This window comes from Sturnus vulgaris, chromosome 4 (genome assembly GCF_052056855.1).
Source record: "Sturnus vulgaris isolate bStuVul1 chromosome 4, bStuVul1.hap1, whole genome shotgun sequence".
In the NCBI taxonomy this organism is placed as follows: Eukaryota; Metazoa; Chordata; class Aves; order Passeriformes; family Sturnidae; genus Sturnus; species Sturnus vulgaris.
Genome location: NC_142246.1, coordinates 10401696 through 10409132, shown reverse-complemented (window position 1 = coordinate 10409132; position 7437 = coordinate 10401696). Strand labels below are relative to the sequence as shown.

The 7437-nt window shown below is 38.1% G+C and overlaps 1 long non-coding RNA gene across 1 annotated transcript in view; it reads right to left on the bottom strand.

Annotated features, from left to right (window-relative positions):
* The window catches only part of LOC148223870 (uncharacterized), a 37979-nt gene that overhangs the window by 16556 nt on the left and 13986 nt on the right, over positions 1–7437 (bottom strand). The gene's annotated exons all lie outside the window — the stretch shown is intronic.

Sequence of the window (7437 nt, the reverse complement as noted above, 5' to 3'; positions counted from 1 at the left end):
ATGTACCCTTTAGTCTTAAATTGTTCTTAAGCAGTGTATAGTACATGGAATTTCTTGACCATTTCCTTGACGCCAGTAGAGCTGCAGTATATAAAAATCTATCTGTTTTTTGGAAAGGCAGGATCCAAATTCTCTCTGTGCTCTGGTGATATGGGAATTCTGTTTTGCTGCTGCATGCGGTTAAAGTACATCAGAGGCAGAGGATTTCAAAGAACTGTATTCCTATTATATATATAAATTGCATGTTTAATTTTTAAAAGCTGTTTCAAAATCTGTTAGATCTTTAAATACATCTTTTTCTCCAGGGAGCACAGCATAATTTTACGATTCTGAGATACCAAATACAATCAAGGCACTTGAACAGCAAATCTGAAATATACAAGTTCTGTGAGGAACTGAATTTGGATAAAAGGATTACACTGATAAGTCCCGTTCATCCAGTCAGGAGTGGCAGGATTCATCTTCCCTGCAGACACCTGTTACACGGCCATAGTCTCTTCAGCATCAGAGAATGGTCTGCAATGTAGACCATGCTGCATGTAGCATCCAGAGGTGCATGAGATGCATCTTACCTGATGACCTTCCTGGTAAAAGTCTTTATTGAATGGAAACCTGATTGGTATAAAACTGTTTTTCCATAGCTGTTATGTAAATGATCAATTTTGGCCAGATAACTGGTAGAACAATATTCCAGCATAATGAAGCAAAAAGGCTGAACAGCATTGAATCTAGATACTCCTAGATAGGGTATAAAATCATACCTCTGCATAGTCTGTTTGTTAGAAAATACAGTGAGGAAGGGGATGTTTGAATGATAAATGAAAAACAGACCCAGGAAGCCCATGAAGATTCAGATGGCTTCCACCCAGAATGAGTTATGTGGCTGATCAGTAGAAAATTTTGATACTCTTAATGAGCCACAAAGCACTGCTGAGCTGTTAAAAGCTCTGCAGGAGCTGACACACTGTAGGTATTTCTGCTTGATTTGGAATAACAATGTTCTGCTTCCTGAACTGGCATGAACTGGTACCTGTGAGCAGCTCCATGTCTAAAATCTTGTCAGCTATAGAGCCGGATGCTTGTGATGCTTTCTCATCCAGGAATGACACATACCAAAGTATCACCCCTTCATTTTCAAAATGGGATCGCAGAGTAGTAAGCTGCAGTGATGGTACCATGGTGCAGAACGAAAAAGATGTCCTCCTGTAGAAGCTCATGTTTCAAAAGAGGAAAATGCAGAATACAATACTCAGGCAGTCAGGGGGCTGCCTTCTCCCTCTCTCCTGGTTCAATAAAAAGACATTCCAAACTCTGCATGCTCTGTGTGTGTCTGTGCAAGGACGGCAGTCGTGTCCCCTCTCATGGATAAGCAGTTGTGATAGTTCACTTTGAAGTAATAGATGTCAGGGTTAGATGTCCCCATTTTTACAGCTTTGGTCTGCTTGGAGAAGTTGACCCCCCTTCGCGTTGGCTTTTCCAGGACCCTGAACCTCTAATTTGGTCTGAACCCTCCATGCTTTTCTCGCCCATCCCCAGCGCTGGCCAGCCGAGCGCCTCTGGCCACGGGGTGGCAATGTCTAACTTCGCATCGGTGCCTTCTCTTCTGCCAGCTTAACAAAGGAGTCCACGAACTTGAAAAAGTATCCCACTTTCTCCAATACCCTTCCCGTCCAGCTGAAATGTCTTAAGACAAACCAAAAAACAACCCTAACAACCCCATGACCCCATTCAAACCCTCCAAAAACGGATGAGCTTAAAACTCTTCAAGACCCTTTACCAGGGCAAGCAAAAAGTGCTTTCACCAGCCAGCATCTGTTGCAAAGGAAATAAGCTCTACGAAAGTAACAGAGCATTTGCAGGGAGTAAAAAGAATTGACGATAATAATTCTAAGCTACTTTGAAATGCCTTTAACTGACTTTCCCACAATCTAGAGAAAGCTGGCTGCTCTGAAGTACTATGCAGGTTTATTTGTAACAGGAAAACTGCTGTGGTAAAGTAGACACCTACTGAATGAGGTTGGATGCAGGCACGTGCTCAAAACTCCTGATATTATTTTTAAGTGGCCAACTTCTGAGTCTACTTGTTTTGCCAAGAGAAATGCTCCATGAATTCTTTGTATGAGCCTGGTGCTACAGTACTCCAGGCATTGACATTCAAAATATCTAACCTAATGAACCAAGAGCTTTTCCTGAAGCTATACCAAGGATATTATTGGTTAGTAGCTGCTTTCCCAGTTAATACAAATTGCCTGGCTGGTGATATTCGCTGCTGAATGCTCAGGTTCCTCTAAATATTTTGCTCCTAATGGTTTGCTGCCTTCATTTGGCCATTTCAGGTAAGAAAGGTAAGAAAAATGTTTCATTTCATGCATAGCTATCCTGCTCTGGCATTTTAATCACAGGGTGGCAGGTTAAGTTGCTTTAGCACTGTCATACTAAATGGATTGTATTTTTCCATGAAAAGGCAAATTAAACACAATTACTTGGACTTACAATATTATGAAACTTTTATGCCATTTAGATGCTGAATTACTCTAAAGAGTTATGTGCTGGGAAACTCTCAAAAATTGTCAGGTGTTTTTCCTGATGTAGCAGATGTACAAAATCTGTTCAACGTAGCTTTTCTTTGTCAAGTCAACAGAAGGGAATTCCATCATTGTATGGAAAATATCTAATTTTCTGGAAGTTGGAGTAAGCATAATAATTGGAGCATTTTTGTTTTTCTAAAAATAACACTGATTCTTTCTGAATCTGTGCTGAAGTATATTTAATGCCCTGGGATGGTATTAGATACTTGTTTTCCATCAAGTCACTGAGGGAGAGAGAAACTTCTCAGGATCCAATGCATTCCCAAGATGAGGAAAGACTTTACCAAGAGTCATGGACCATTATCCTCCTGTTTGTGTTTCGGTTAAGATGAAGATACATTTCTGTGTGCCTGCCTTTGCTGATATATGCCATGGGTGCATGTTTGAGATGCAACACAGCTGTTTCTTTCTCCCCCTCAAGAAGAAGATTTAACCCAGCACCAGTATAACAGTGTGCTTTTTGTAATATCAAATATCAAAGAGTTCTCTTGGATATTAGGAAGTGCAAGTGAACACCTAAGAAGTGACTGAAATGGAGCATGAACCCTAATGTTGGCTCCTTTTCTGGAGTTCTTGTACACTATGACCTTTGGTCATGAATGGGTAGGGGTGGGTGTTTCTGGGAGAACTGGGGACTTGGGGAGTTGGTGTGTCACTAGACCTAAGTTATTTTCTACATTTTTCTATAATTTCTCTAATCCATATAATAACATACACAACCTTCCAAATCCAGATACACTTTTCTTCAGTGTCAATGCAGCAAAACATCTGTGTTTCCTTGAAATTCAAGTGTAAATTAATCACTTTTAGTCTACATTCCTTTAAAAAGTACCTTCAGCCTTGAAAAACCTATTGTTTATTGAGAAAATTTTACTCCCAATTCACAGAATCAGAGAATTGGTAGGGTTGGAAGGGAGCTCTGGAGATCATCCAGTCCAACCCCCTGCCAAGACAGGGTCACCTAGAGCAGGTTACACAGGTTTGGAATGTCTCCAGAGAGGGAGACTCCATGACCTCCCTGGGAAGCTGTTCCAGAGCTCTGCCTCCCTCAGTGTACAAAAGTTCTTCCTCATGTTGAGGAGGAACTTTTTGTGTTGTATTTTATGTCCATTGTTTTTTGCCCTGTCACTGGGCACCATCCTCTTGGCACCTGCCTTTGAGATATTTGTGTGCACTGATCAGATTCCTTATCACTCTTCCCTTCTTAATTCAGACTTAAATTTCTGAGCATAAATATAAAATGTGGTCAGGATTTGTCTTATGTTTTCAGAGCTGATATTCACATAATCACAGAATGGGTGAGGTTGGACATGGGGCATCTGGCCCCAGTACATTGCACAGGATTGTGTCCAGACAGTTCTTGAGTTTCTCCAGTAAAAACGTCCTCTCTGAGCAACCCACTCCAGTGCTCTGTCACCTGTACAGTAAAGAAGTTTTTCCTCATATTTAGGTGGAACTTCCTGTAAAATTAGTACTAACCATACACCCAAATTGTAGAGACACAGGATAGTGAAAAAAATACATCCACACTATCCGTGAAGCTATTCCATAGGAACTATTTCTGCTTGGCTTTTTAATTCTTGGCATAAAAGATATTTCCTTGGTAGATTAAAGTGATATGCAGTGCAAGTTCCTCTAAATCTTGAATCTTTGTCTCATATTGGTCAAGACTTCTGTTGTATTAAGACGTGGTTAAAATCGTGCATTCTAGTACTGATGAATTGAACTCAAGAGAAAACACTTGTAAATTGCTTACTAAGTAATCTGAAAACTGTTTTTCTTTTATGCTCTGCTGTAGGTCTGTCAATTACATACTGTATAAAACTTCTTTTTTCTGTTCTTCCTGCATACCAGAGATAACAGCAGTCTTACATGCAAACATACAGCTGAGTAAATAAGTTGTTCAGCATGAAATAATGATAATTAGATGATTATTATTCTTTTTTTCATTGTCCAAGATATCCCATTTATTTTAACTTATTGGTAACTTCAGGTTTCTTAAAAGCTTGAAATATTTACAACTACAGGAAATTTCAAGAAAACTGAGGTATGTGTCAAAAAGTATCTTAGCCTAAAAATCTTTTACTAATGAATTTTAATGGCTGTCTTTGTTTCTGGCATATTTTTTCTTCTTTCACAGTAGAACTTTTGTGTAGAATCACTGTGTATAAAGTTGCATCTGTGACTTTCTAGATCATTAAAAAGATAGCAAACTTTTTTAGTAAATCAGAGAAAAGTTGTCCTTTATTGCATCTTTTGCCAATTATGTTTGCTCTATTGCTTTCTTTTTTTAGACATAATTTTTACTTTTATGTCTGCCAGGCTTTTCATCACTCTTGCTGGTTTCTGGGTGTCTGCCACATACCAGTTAACGTTGGAAAAAAATCAGTCCTATTTCTAAGAATGAGTCTAAGTGTACTAATTGGTCAATGTTTATTTTAGACAGAGCAGTCTGGTTACCTGTTCACTATTAAGCTTTGGTTACCAGGAACAATGATTTGCCAGGAAAGCAGAGATTTTTTTTAACAGTGTGCTTTCTCCTATAGAAAATTATTCCTGTCATAAGCTTTTAAAACATTTTAACTTGCGTAGGAGAGATGTTTTGAAGCATGCTACCAAAATTCTGTGCCTACTGAGCAAGCTTCATCTACTTGCATCTTGTGGGAGTGAGCAGCCTCTGCCATGTGCACACTCTGTGCTCTGAAAAGGGTGAGGCAGAGAAACCTACAAGACTTCCAAGGGAAAGTAAGAGAAAAGCTGTGAGAAGTATGAACAAGACTTATCTTCTACTTAAAATGAGGAAAAATCCATGGGAACTACTTTTGAAGATAGTGCTACATAATGTCCAGTCTCCCATACTCACAGCAATGACATGGATTCAGAATTCTTTTCTGCTTTTTTTTAGACACATCCTTTATAATTAGCAAGGGGTAAAATTTAAACGCAGTGCACTGAGCACGTTTCTCTATGCTTTTATTCTTTGTTAATGTGCAAATAGCTGCAGTTTGGCAAGCTGATTTTTTAGTGCTCATCAACTTTAAAATCTACACCTGGATTACCCAAATGTATTTGTTATCTTTTCTGAACTGTGTTCTATTTTTAAATTATTTTTTATAAACTAATCCTACATTAAATATTCTGGATATGGTTTATAGCAAGTTAAATCTAATATAAACTTTGAGCATTTAAAAATATTTATATTGCTGCCTTTGGATCTCTCTGTTCACAAGTTAAGGTTTTATTTTACTCAGTTGCTGAGACATGGAATTCTGATTTGGACAATAATCCACATTCTCAGCTCACATAAATCAGCCAAGCTCCATTAAAATAAAAACCTAGATCTGGGTCAAATTAAGAATTTGAGATTGGCTAAAGGTCCATATGTAGCACAACATTCCCTTGCCATGGGAGATAAAAGCTGAATGCCGAGGTCCTGCAGAAGGGCCCAAGTTGAATGGAATAATGGAAACAGTGAATGTGGGCTGAGAGACTGAAGCTTCCTCCCATCTGGGAGCAGCCCTGGTCTGTGTTTTCCCGTGTGAGAGTCTGGAGCAGTGGCTAATGTGGGCAGGGATGAACGGCAGAGATTTCCTCATCGTTGTGTTTGCACTAAACCATGAGGAGCACTTCTCCACAGGATGTAAAAGTTTTGGCATATTCCTACACATCCTTCTTGTTTGTCCTTTCAGTGACCTTCCCCTCTCCTTTACTGCTCCACAAAATATTAAAGGTTCTACTGGAAAGTGGGCTGCAGAGTGGGACACATTTTACAGGATTTGGTTTATAAGACCTGTTAGAGAGGTCTGATTTTGGAAAAAGATCACAAGTACAGACTCTAAAACTAGTCTCTCACTTTGCCTATAGTTCAAGACCTTACAGTATTTTTCTCGAAAAAAATCTATTACCCTTTATTGGCTGATTCCTATTTCTGTAATTAAAGTCTCTACCATTCCACAATTCCTAAGCCAAGTTATTGCCTGCTTTGTTTACACTTCCATAAAGCTAATATTTGGATGATTTTACTGGAATATGAGTTTGATAATTTCTGCTTGGATTCATCCTTAATGTATATCTTGTGCAAAAACCTTCCACAGTTAGTCTATCAGTTATACTGCATTAGAGACTGTCAATTACATCATTTTATTCTCCATTTAATTTTCAGTACTGGAGAGTCAGGAAATTCTAAAACTGAGCCTTCACTTTTTCTGAAATAAAGGAAAATATTAGGGAAACTGTGAATTATTTTTATTTCTCAAAAGTTGTATCAAGTCATATTTTCCCTTATCCTTTTGTAATTTCAGAAATTGTAACTTAAAGCTGAAACATCTTAATATAAAGGTTTTGTTAGGCAAGCACATGTATTTTCAGTATCACTCATGTAATTTAAAATACCCTGGAAAGATCTAACAAAATATGCATCTAGGCTTCAATTAAAGTACCAATGAGTATGGGATATTCTCCACTATGGTCAAAGTAGTTTGGAGAATTCCAGCATAGCAGAACCAGTCTCATGAGACTTGTAGATCCTCTTTTTTAGCATTACTTTTTTATCTAATACAGGGTTACTACACTATTTTTAATGACTTTATTTCTACTCTGCAAAAAAACCTAACCATAATCTCTAGAATAAATTATGCAACCAGTTCTTTCAGAGAACAACAAAACAAAGAAAAAAACAAAAAAAATCTGTGCATTGGACAAGCACAGGACAGCAATGAATTTTTAATATCTTCATTGCATCTTCAAGAGTGGTATTTTTTTTGTCATGGTATTGATTAGTTGTGCCATAGCAACTAAAGATGAAGCCATTAAACTCGCTTCTGAGCTACCAGCAATATAGTTTAAGCAA